Raw genomic sequence first — 13,479 nt, forward strand, 5'->3', positions numbered from 1 at the left:
CGAAGCTCCCTTGAGCCAAAGCCTTCCTACTCTGTTATCTCTGTACAAACCTGTTTTCTTTTTAAATAATTCTCACTTTTCTCACTGGCTAACCACCAGTCGTTTGCGCAATCGTACCCCATTCAAACCGCTGAAGTTCTATGAAGAACAGCACTCAGTTATTACCACTGTTCCTGAAGCAGACAAACTCATCATCTTTGCTAACTTCAATGCAAGAGTAGGGTCTGAGAACACCTTCAGGGATGAGGTCATTGAGAAATATGGTGTTGGCTGCTGAAACGGTTACTATCATCTACCACTCCAGACAAGTGCTAACCATGAATTATACTTTACTGGCTAGGAGAGCTCTCTTGTTACACTGGAAAGATTCTAATCCACCTACTGTTTTTAACTGGCTCTCCTCCATTATGTCCTGTTTAAGTTTGGAGAAAATTAGAAGCCGGACATTCAACACATCTTTTAACTTTGTGCAAATCTGGCGACCTTTTATTCAATATTTTCATTTTTTTTCTCTTTTTTTATTTTTTTAAGGAAACATTTTTTTCCTCTTTTTTACCTTTTTGTTCTTCCTTACCGGGAAGGTTCAGAGATGACTCGAAGGATGTTTTCTTCTTTTTTTCTAATTTTATCCTCAAATGGACAGCCCAATTTTTTTTGTGTGTTTTAGGTTAGTTTAGCGGTTTTTTTTTTCACTATAAAAATTTCCAATCTTTTTTCTCTGTGATTTGCCAAGAGGAGTTGTGGTTTCTTGTTTATATACAATAGCTCAATATTATATTTATTTGACTTTGACAGTACATATTCTTTTGTTGTTTCTACATTTTTTGTATTATGTGTTTGCTATAACTTCTCCTCTGGTTTGCATTTTTTTGTTGAAAAATCAATAAAAATGATTGAAAATGAATTATTGATCAACAGCACCATCTTCCACCTTTACACCAAAACAGAGCTCCATAGATTCAGTCCTGCGTAAGTGCTGGCATCTAATTGACTACATCATCATCATCAGGAAGAGAGACAGACAGGATGTAAGGGCTGACAAAATCTATGTGCGATGCTGAATAATGGACAGACCATCATCTCATCATTTCTAAACTGAACGTACACATCCAACCCAAGAGACACTGACAATTAAAGAAATCCCCAAGACACCTGAACATCTGATTCAGGGTTTTGCTACCAGAAAGCACAATGACTGGTTTGATGAAAACTGTGTCAATATCAAACAAGTGCTGGATGAGAAACATTGTTTCCAGGAGCTTTCTTCAGTGACCTTATGTCCATCTCAAAGAAGGATGCCTTCAATAACACGAAGGACTGTACAACACCAACTACACCAGATGCAGGACGCTTGCTGAGCAATAGAGCTTACGTTGATACAAGCATCACAACCAATGGTCAAAGGCTCAACGCAATGAGTAGATTTATGTATCTTGGCAGAACTCTGCCCAGACTATTTTCATTGATGATGAAGTAATCACCAGGATCATCAAAACAATTGTAGCCTTTGGCAGACTTAATACCAACATCTGGAACAGAAGAGGCACAAGTCTACAGATGAAACTGAAGGTGAATAGGGCCATGGTACTGCCCACTCTGCTTTACACCTGTGAAACATGGATAATGTACCAATGGCATGCCAGGAAACTGAACCATTTCCACACAGTCAGCCTCAGAAAACTCCTCAAAATCAAGTCAGAATCTCTGACATGGAGGTACTTACCAAGGTGGGCCTGATGCAGTCCTAGTGATGCAGGGGAAGTCACATAGCTCTTTGCCAGATCATCAGCCGCCTAAGAGACTCCTTTACAGCAAATTACAGAAAGGAAAATGTTCCCATGGAGGCCAAAGGAACACTATAAAGACACCCTGAAAATCCAGCCATATTGGAATATGTCACCCAGGATTGGACTGAGTGGCACTCCTCCCTCCATAAGGGTGCAGTGACACAGGTGGTAGAAGGGACAATTGCAGCAGATATATGTAGGGTGACCATGAAAGCCCAAGCCAGCGACCCCCAATTCTTTCTTTCTTTTTCAATCTTTTTATTAAGTTTCAAATTAGTAAACATAACAATAATGATAATGATACAAAGAGATCGGGATTACATTAATAAACGTTAACATATACAAACACAGATTCCAAGTAACAAATGTAGTTTAGCCTCCCAATCTCTTAGTAACTAACCATGAAAATGATATTTTATAAAGAGAGAAAAAAATACTCCTAAACTTTAAAAAAACAAAGATTGGGCTGTCATATTTCATCAGCTAAAGTTATAATTTGTTGTTAACGCTGCTCCTCTATACCTGAGCAAAAAAATTACTAAAAAAGGATTCAGAAAGGGTCAACTTACATCATATGAAAATATTGAATAAATGGCCTCCAAATTTCTTCAAATTTAACCGAAGGATCCATTATACCGCTCCTAATTTTTTCCAAGTTTAAACATTCTATCGTTTGGGAAAACCATTGAAATGTGGGGTAGGGGGATTGGAATCTTTCCATTTAAGTAAAATGGATCTTCTGGCTATGAATGTAACAAATGCAATTAAACGACGAGCTGATGAGGATAAATGACTGGAGTCTATCACTGGTAGTCCAAAGGTTGCAGTAATAGGATGAGGTTGTAAATCAACACGCAGAACTACTGAAATAATATCAAAAATATCTTTCCAATATTTTCCTAGGAGAGGGAAAGACCAGAACATATGTGTCAAGGAAGCTACTTCAGAAATACAGCTATCACAAACATGATCTATATGGCAATAAAAACGAGCTAACTATAAGCCCATTGAGCTCTATGAACCACCTTATCGAAGTGTGTCTGGCACACATTGAAGAAGTATTAACTAGTTGAAGAATTTTCTCCCATTTCTCTGTAAAGATATCTGAAGTTCTCTTTCCCACTCATTCTTAATTTTAACGACCCCCTACTCAATGCGCCTGCCATATTTTGTCTACACTGCACAGAACTTTTCGAGCATGAGCGGACCTCTCCATCCATCTGTGTACCCACAGACCAGTCCAGACAGAGGATGATTAGAATGGTTCTCATCATTGCATGATGAATAAATGAAATAATAAGAATATTAAATGGTTCCCTGATATGATAAGATGGATTATTGACCTTATTGTTATGATCTTGGATCCTATTGAATACGTGCAACTGCACTTTTTCTGTGGCTGTTACACTTTATATCGCATTGTTTGTACCTTGTTCTACCTCAATGCAATGAGTAATAATTTGACCTGTATAAAGAGAATACAGCACAAGTGTTTCATTGCATTTGGTTCATGTGTCAATAATAAACCAACTCCAATATCTTCTTTTGGACTGAGTGTGACAATCAACTATTGGATTGTTTCCCTCTTTATGTCCATTGAGACCAGCTTTACCAGCGCTTCATTATGTTACTATCCATGTTTCATATTATGTTACATGTCAAGTGTAGTATTTCTCACCTCATCTGTGATGGCAAGATGTCAGGAGGAAGTTCTTTTCGGCATCCATTGCTCCAGAAAAACAACGTAAGTTTGTTCAATCTCTTCTTATAGCTAATACCATCTAATTCTGGTTAACTTCTCCTGCATCCTCTCCAAAGCCTCTACATCCTTCCTGTAGTGGGGGGTGGGGAGGGGAGGGTGCAGTCAGAACTGTACACAATACTGCAACATAACTTCCTGACTCTTAAACTGTACAAAGTACAAAATGCATTTATAATCAACATATGTACAATAATAACGGTAAGCAATAACATTCAGAACAGAAGTCCATGAAAGTGGGTCCACAGCCATGAAGCCAGTCATCAGTGCAGCTGATTCAGGAGCCCATTAGTTGCAGGCCACAGGCTCAGATCAGCGCAGAGATGAGTAAACCTCATGGGGCATTGAGCTGGACATTGGCTTGTTCCTCTTCTCCAGGCCTGACAGTCTGACCTTATCAAACTTAAATTGGCCAAAACTGGGTTTGTTCCTCACTCTTGGATCTGGGCCCTGCCACTTTGATATGCTCTAGGGCCCAGGCCCTGCCACCTCAATTTGGCCCATAGCTGACCTTTCCAAATCGGTCAAACCTCGGGTCTGTCCTTGCTCTTGGGCCCAGACTTAGGCCCTGCCACCTTGACTCTACCTCACATCTGTTTGTCTAGGCTCTGCCTCACCACCACTCATCTTGCCATGGTTCTGCTGCATCAAATCCCCTTCAAGTCCACTGCAGCTATGGCCAAACATTGGCTCGTTCCCCATTCTCGGGCTTGGAACCTGCCATTTTCATTCAGTTGTGCACACCACACTGCAACTGCCCTGCACTTCGACAGTTCAGTTCACTCCACAAAAATTCCAGGTCATACAGGCAGTTCAAAAGCTCCACTCCAAAAGAGAAGTTTCGGGCTATTGACTACAGTAATCATATCCAAGAAAAAGAGTGATTAATACAGTAATTTTTAGTTTTGTTTGCTTTGCTTGCAACCAGAAAATCGCCACTGTGCTTCGCCAGTATAATCTAAAACTGGAACTCTATGCCTCTATACCATGTAGATAATGGACCATCAAAATCGTATCCACTTGACAAATTTCAATGCATTGGTGGTAATTCAGTAGTTCCTGCAGTCACAATTTGACAGCAACTGAGGTCAAAATTGAACTAGGGCTGCTTAAGTTGTGAGACAGAAGTTCTACTAGCTGCACCACTCTTTGGCCCATTCTTTGGGACCATTTGGTAGCAACAGTCAAGATGACTCACTCTCATGGAATCTCATTCATCAGGCATCCAGATTACCAAAGGAATATAAAGCATACTAACCATGAGGAATGAAGGAATTGACTCCAACTAGGTTTATTCCATGGACCAACAATTAGCTGTGCCATTGTCAGTAGAATGGAAAGCATGACTGTACTCCAAAGGATTTATTCATTTTGCCTGTAAAAAACTCAACAACTTTGTCGATGTGCATAGTACATGGAAGAAGGCTGCAAATGAGAGTTAAAAATGGCATGGGATCCAGGGAAACATGGCTGTGTGGGTACAGAATTGGCTTGCCCATGGGAGAGTGTGGTTGTAGATGGAACATTTTCTGCCTGGAGGTCAGTGACCAGTGGTGTTCCACAGGGTTCTATTCTGTGAATTCTATTTTTTATAAATGACGGATGAGAAAGTGGAAGGCTTCATTAGTAAGTTTGAAGATGACATAAAGGCTGGTGATGTTGTGGAAAGTGTAGATAGTTGTAATTGCTTACAATGGAACAGTGTCAGGATGAAGAACTGGGTTGAGAATTGCCTACCAGAGCAACAATTCCACAGCAGATGCCATCTCATTGGTTCTTCACTCAACCCTGGAACATCTGAACAGCAAAGATGCGAATATCAGGATGCAACTGATTAACCACAGCTCAACACTCAACACCATCATCCCTTGGAATCTAATCAATAAGCCCCAAGACCTCGGCCTCAATATTTCATTGTGGAATTGGATCCTGGATTTCCTCACTTGCAGACCCCAGTCAGTTTGAATTGGCAACAACATCTCCTCCATGATCTCCATCAGCACAGATGCACCAAAAGGCTGTGTAGTTCCCTGCTCTAGTTGCTTTGCATTTATGACTCTGTGGCTAAGCTAACCTCCAATCCCATTCTCAAGTTTGCTGATGACATTACTGTCATAGGTCAAAGCAAAGGTGGTGATGAATTAGCATATAGTAGTGAGACTGAAAATCTGACTGAGTGGTGTCATAGCAACAACCTCAATGTCAGCATGACCAAGGAGCTGATTACAGAATCAGAAGTGGAGAGGTTTGGCATCTTTAAATTTCTTGGTGTTATTGTTTCAGAAGACCTGTGCTGGGCCAAGTGCATAATTGTAATTACAAAGAAAACACAGCAGTGCCTCTACTTCCTTCTGAGTTTGTGAAGATTCAGCATTATATCTAAAGCTTTGACAAACTTCTCTCGATGTTTAGTGGGGAGTATATTGACTGGCTGCATCACAAGCTGGTATGGAACAACCAATGCTCTTGAATGGGAAATCCCACAAAAAGTAGTGGATACGGCCCAAAAGTAGTGGAAAGCCCTCCCCACCATTGAGCACATCTACACAAAATACTGTCATCGGGGAACAACATCCATTATCAGGGATCCCTACCACCTAGGACATGCTGTTTTCTCACTACTGCCAGACTCTTGAACTAAAGGGGATAACTTCACTTGCTCCATCATTGAAACATCCCACAATCAATGTCCTTGCTTTCAAGGATTCTTCATCTCATGCTCTCGATATTTATTGCTTGCTTGCTTGTTTGTTTGTTTGTTTGTTTGTTTATTTATTTATTTATTACTTCTTTTTGTATTTACAGTTTAGAAACATAGAAACATAGAAAATAGGTGCAGGAGTAGGCCATTTGGCCCTTCGAGCCTGCACTGCCATTCAGTATGATCATGGCTGATCATCCAACTCAGAACCCTGTACCTGCTTTCTCTCCATACTCCCTGATCCCTTTAGCCACAAGGGCCATATCTAACTTCCTCTTAAATATAGCCATTGAACCAGCCTCAACTGTTTCCTGTGGCTGGGAATTCCACAGATTCACCACTCTCTGTGTGAAGAAGTTTTTCCTCATCTCAGTCCTAAAAGGCTCCCCCTTTATCCTTAAAATGTGACCCCTCGTTCTGGACTTACCCAACATCGGAAACAATCTTCCTGCATCTAGCCTGTCCAATCCCTTTAGAATTGTATACGTTTCAATAAGATCCCCCCTCATTCTTCTAAATTCCAGTGAATATAAGCCTAGTTGATCCAATCTTTCTTCATATGAAAGTCCTGCCATCCCAGGAATCAATCTGGTGAACCTTCTCTGTACTCCCTCTATGGCAAGAATGTCTTTCCTCAGATTAGGGGACCAAAACTGCACACAATATTCTAGGTGTGGTCTCACCAAGGCCTTGTACAACGGCAGTAGAACCTCCCTGCTCCTGTACCCAAATCCTTTTGCTATGAATGCCAACATACCATTTCCCTTTTTCACGACCTGCTGTACCTGCATGTCCACCTTCAATGACTGGTGTACAATGACACCCAGGTCTCGTTGCATCTCCCCTTTTCCTTATCGGCCACCATTCAGATAATAATCTGTTTTCCTGTTCTTGCAACCAAAATGGATAACCTCACATTTATCCACATTAAATTGCATCTGCCATGAATTTTCCCACTCACCTAACCTATCCAAGTCATCCTGCATCCTCTTAGCATCCTCCTCACAGCTAACACCACCACCCAGCTTCGTGTCATCTGCAAAATTGGAGATGCTGCATTTAATTCCCTCGTCTAAATCATTAATATATATTGTAAACAACTGGGGTCCCAGCACCGAGCCTTGTGGTGCCCCACTAGTCTCTGCCTGCCATTTTGAAAAGGTCCCATTTACTCCCACTCTTTGCTTCCTGTCTGCCAACCAATTCTCTATCCACATCAATACCATACCCCAAATACCGTGTGGTTTAAGTTTGCACACTTTAAGTTTGCTGTCTTCTGCACTCTGGTTGAATGCCCTCGTTGAATTTTATTATGGTTATTAATCTATAGATTTATTGGGTATGTTCATAATAAAATGAATCTCCTGGTTGTATTTAATGACATATATGTAATTTGATAATAAAATTCACTTTGAACTTTGAAATTTAGAAATGGCACAGGGAATTCAGTCCATTAAAGTGAAAAGTGATTCGCTTTGGAAGTTTGAATGTGAAGGCAGAGTACAAGGCTAGTGGCAGAATTCTTAGAAGTGTGGCGGAATGGAGGGATCTTGGGGTCTATTTCCATGGATCCCTCAAAGTTGTCAAACTCACAAGTTGATAGGTTGGTTAAGAAGACATATGGTTTATTCACTCCTGATGAAGGGTTTCGGCCCGAAATGTCGTTATTACCTCCTCCCATAGATGCTGTCTGGCCTGCTGAGTTCTGCCAGCATTTCGTGTTTTTTAATTTATTTCCAGCATCTGCAGATTCACTCGTGTTGCATATAGTCTATTGGGCTCCATTAGTTAGGGGCCATGAGATAATGTTGAGGGTTCAACAGACGCATCTAGTCCAAAACATCACTGAGACAATGATCACAAATGTAATATGCATTTTTTAAACACAATTTTATTCAACGAATGAAACAAAGCAGCAATACACTATACAATAATCAGGACTTCATAAACTCCTCACAGCTGCAAATTTAAAAAACAATTATTACTATCTGCAACACACTTGAGCCCCTGAGGGGCCAGCATTTGTATTCTTGGCCTAACTGATGCGATTGAGCGTACACATGTAAGAAGCAAGAAGAAATGGTCCATTGATCATGCCATAGCCTCTGCCCTCTTCCTCGTCCTGTCCCACTTGGAAGATGGCACCTCATTTGCCAGGATGCTGGTTATTGACTGTGCTCAGTGTTTAATGTGATCATTCTTCAGACGCAGGTGGGCAAACCATCCTCGTGACTCTCTCTGTAACTGGATCCTGGATTTCTAGACATGAAGACAGTCAGTCTATGTTGTCGGCAAAAATCACTAGCTCCATCATGCTGATCGCTGGCACTCCCCAGGGCTGCTGCTGATGTATGACTGTGCTGCTAACTCCTGGTCAAACCCAATCATCAGGTTTGCTGATCATACAACAATGATTGCCTCAACAATAACGATGATGAGAAGACAAACACACAACAGGCCTGGTACAATGGTGCTAACATAACAACTTGAGTCTCAACATTAAAGAAATGATTGTGGACTTCAGGAATGGCCAACTGATTACTCTTCACTGCACATAAAAAAGCTCCTCCTTAGAGAGAGTAAGGAGCACCAAGTTTCTGGAGTGCACCTAATATACTCCCACCTGATGCCTCAACATCACCTCTAGTCAAGAAAACACAGCTGCATCTCCACTTACGGAGGAGATTGCAGCAAGCCGGTCATCCTCCCCACCCCCATCATTCTAACCATTTTTTTACAGGAGTAATATTGAGAGTGTCCTGAACAGCTGTATCACCATCTGGTATGGGAATTGCAAGAAATCTGACTGCAAGACCCAACAAAGGATTGTGAGGACTGTTGAGAGAAGATCGTCCTGCAAACCAAGATATTTATCAGGAGCACAGCATACACAGGGCCCTTAGCACTATCAAGGATCCCTCCTATCTATTCCACAGTCTCTTTGATCCCCTTCCATCAGGCAGGAGTCATTGTAGCATTAGGCAAGAACAGTTTTCACCAGTTACATCCTACTGCCTTGCAAAATAAATCAGTCTATTTATGCCATATCTGAATGAAGAGAGTGATTACTTGACCTCAACAATAGGCCTCTCCTAAGGAATAAAAACGTCTTCTTGGTTGCATAACGTTAAAATCGAAGTGTGATGAATGTGTGTTGAACTGCAGATTAACTATGGTCAGTAAAATAGAATTCAGACAGATAAATGTAAGTAATTTATCTAATGTAAGTGATTAAGGAAATATTCATATCCCCTGTTGATCTTTTATTGAATTCCCTATTGAGATGTCAAAACCCTATTGAACCAAATTGAGTTGATGTGAGAGCTATCTTTTAAACCGTGATTAAGTAGAATGCATGGGTATGTTCCACTGAGGCAGGGAAAGGATGGTAGGGTAAAAGAACCATGGTATACAATGGATGTAGAAAATCTAGTTAAGAACAAAAGACAAGCTTGCAGGTTCAAGAAATTCAGTGCTGTTAAAGCTCTAGAAAATTACAAGGGTGCCAGGAAGGAGCAGAAGAATTAAATTACATTCTTTCTGCATAGCCACCAACCTAATGGCATGAACATCAATTTCCCAAACTTCCATTAATGCCTCCTTTCACCACTCCCCACCCCCTTTTCTTTCTCTCATCTTATCTCCTCGACTGTCCATCATTTCCCTCTGGTTCTCCTCCCCCTTTTCTTTATTCCATGGCCCTCTGTCCTCTCCTATTGGATTCTACTTTCCCCAGCCCACTGTCTTTCACCAATCAGCTTCCCAGCTCTTTACTTCACCCCTTCCCCTTCCAGTTTCACCTATCATCTTGTGTTTCTCTCTCCCCTCTCGTCACCTTTTAACTCTACTCCTCATCTTTTCTTCTCCTGTCCTGCTGAACTCTTCCAGCATTTTGTGTGTTTCTATATTGACTGACTGCATCACAGCCTTGGTATGGAAACACTCATGTCCTTTAACAGAAAATACTCCAAAATGTAGTGGATACAGCCCAGTCCATCATAGGTTAAATTCTCCCAACCATTGAGCAGATCTACATGAAATGCTGTCATTGGAAAGCAGCATCCTTCATCAGTGCCCCCACCAGCAAGGACATGCTCTCTTCTCACTGATGCAGTCAAGAAGAAGGTAGAGGAGCCTCAGGACTCACACCACCAGGTTTAGAAACAGTTACTACCCCTCAAATATCAGGCTCTTGAACAATGGAGATAACTTCATTCAACTTCATTTGCACTATCATTGAAATGTTCCCACAATCAATGGCCTCACTGTTAAGGACATTAATTATTAACAGACGTGATATTGATTATTTATTTATATTATTGTTTCTTCTTTTTGCATTGCAGTTTGTTGTCTTCTGCACTCTGGTTGAATGCCCTAGTTTGGCAGTCTTTCATTGATTCTGATATAGTTATTATTCTAAGGATTTATTGAGTATGCTCATGAGAAATTGAATCTCAGGATTGAATATAGTGACATATACTGGATGTACTTTAATAATAAGAGTTATTTTGAATATCTATGATGCCTATGAGGCATTTTATTGCATTAAAAGCCAATGGATAAATATCTATTTTTTTATTGTTGGATTCACTTTTTCCAGAGTGCACTAGAGAGCTCAACGATATCTTCAACATCTCGTTGCTGCTGCTGCAGTCTGAGGTGCCCAGCTGCTTCAAAAGGGCAGCCATCATACCAGTGCCCAAGAAAAGCAGGATGAATTGCCTCAATGACTATCACCCAGTAGCGCTCACATCTACTGTGATGGCATGCTTTGAGAGGTTGGTCATGGTGAGAATTAACTCGTGCCTAAACAAGGACATGTACCCTAATCCAATAGGTCTACAGCAGCTCTCCACTCAGCACCAGGGCACTTAGACAGCAGCAATATATACGTCAGGGATGTTCAACACCTCAGAAGATTAATCTTGGGCCCAACACATTGACATAATCATTAAGGTGGCACACCAGCAGCTCTGCTTCATTAGAAACTGACAAGATTTGATATACCATAAGACTATAGCACCATAAGATATAGGAGCAGAATTAGGCCATTTGGCTCTGCCATTTCATCATGACTGACCCATTCTCTCACACCACTCCAAACTCCTGCTATATATAAAATCACCAAATGCTCTTCCAAAATTCTACAGGTGTACAGTGGAGAGCATTCTGACTAGCGGGATCACTGCCTCGTATGGAATCAATCAGGTGCTAAATATTCCAAGCTTAGAGATTTAGTGGGTCTACATGTAGGTTTATGGTAGACATTTTACACTGTAAATCCCATATGATGCTGATGCCCATGTCTGTTAATAATTAAACAGACACCCAACCAATGCTGCTGAATGACTACATAATTATAACTTGGAGAGGAAACTGGTCATTGGTGACAACCTTCAATGGATTGTGACGAACATTTGGTCCATAATGACAGATAAGGAAGCTCATTAGAATCCGACAATTCAACAACCATTTTATTGTGATAGACACTAAACAGACCGGGCACCATGACCCGGAGAGTGAACCCAACCAGTCTCATACAGACAGGGGAGGTAACCATCACACGCCCCGGTTACAGTCAGGGTGACCCACAAATACACAAGCGAATACCTCTATAACCCAAGCTAAAATATAACAGTAAATGAACTGGAACTTCCCACTATAATCCCACAAAAGCATTTTAACACACGAACAATAAACAGTACTGGTCATTAGAAATGCAGGGGTGGGCTCCCCCAGAGCGTCACACTACCCCCACCCCAGGGGTCAGCTATCTCCGGGAATCCCAAAGTCCATAAGAAAGTCCAAAAGTCCCAGTGGGCATCGCCACTGTCGCTTGTTTGTGTGAGGCAAGAGGCAGGGCACCCAAAGCTTCACTCCCTTCCTTCAGCATCGCTGGGTCAGTGGTGGCCAAGGGCTGACACAGTCCCGGGGCAATGTGTCTGTTTTCCCCCGCTCAGGCAACTACACCTGATATATAACATTGGTGATGCAGTCGAGCACCTCTCCCAGCCCCTTCCAGTGGCTTCCAAGACTGGGGGACAGTCACTCCTTCTGGGAAGGGCAGTAGGCACACACTGGGGTCCCCACCATGTACTGCCACAGTGGCACCCTAGGCTGGCGGCCCAGCCGCTTCTGATACATGCTGTGTTGTGCTGGGCCGCTGCCGGGTGTGCTGCACTGCCCCGGGCCGCTGTGAAACCGGTGGTGTTGGCTGCCCCCGCCGGGACCGCTTCCTGGAGCTGCCCTGCCGGAGAGCCACGGCTTCGGCGCCCAGGTAGAGTGTTGCCCCCGACACATCCACACGGGCCCTCCGGCGGGGCAGCGGGTCCAGGCCGAGGATGCAGGACTCTCGGATGTCGGCCAGACACACCTCCGGCTCCACTGTGTTTCCCCACTGCGATGCGCAGCCTCCTCTTCCCCCGCATCGCCACACAGTCACCGGTGACCATCGCCAGCTGGACCGCAGTCATTGTCCACCCAGGCGGGGATGCTGGTCCGTGTTGGGGAGGACACCGGGATGGATGATAGTGATGGTTGACCCCGTGTCCACCAACGCCCGGCATCTGATGCCCCCCACCACGCAGATCACGTGTAAGCCTCGCTTTTCCCCTGAACTGCCCACCGGAGGGGCGACGCTGGACGGATTCTGCTGGAGGATTCGGGCGGTGCTGCCCGCTCGGCTTTTCCCGATGACTGCGATGGGCTGTGGCGTCGTGCCGGTGCAGGGCAGTCCCGGGTCAAATGGCCTGCCTCGCCGCACCGGTAACAGAGATCTTTTCGTGGCCGGCGGCAGGTCGGCGCGGCACTGGTCAGATCCGTTTCACGGGTCAGTTTACTCCTCGTCCTCGGTGACACAGGCCCGGACTCGCGGCATGCGGGGTGACGCTGGAACACCTTGAGGGGCTAAAATTACTTCTTCCCTCTCCGCCTCGGCCAGCGATGACAGTGATGTCAAGCGGACACGCTACCGAAGACACACCAGCATCAGTGCCTTTACAAAGGCGTGGAGGGCAAGCTCTTCCTGGGCCGCGGGAGGGAACTCGGGGTGGCCATGCTGAGTACAGTGGCGGAGATCCGCTGCTAATGACCCCAGGCTTTCTCCCATACGGCGCAGTCTGCTGCACAGTTCTTCCCTTATTGCCTCTGTCCACGGCCTCTGCTCAAAACGCCACTACTAGGCCCCGTAGCCACGCTGCTCCGCTGGCATTAGGTCGAGGAGGGCCCAAGGG

Source organism: Hypanus sabinus, chromosome 5 (assembly GCF_030144855.1).
Source record: "Hypanus sabinus isolate sHypSab1 chromosome 5, sHypSab1.hap1, whole genome shotgun sequence".
NCBI classification, from domain to species: Eukaryota; Metazoa; Chordata; class Chondrichthyes; order Myliobatiformes; family Dasyatidae; genus Hypanus; species Hypanus sabinus.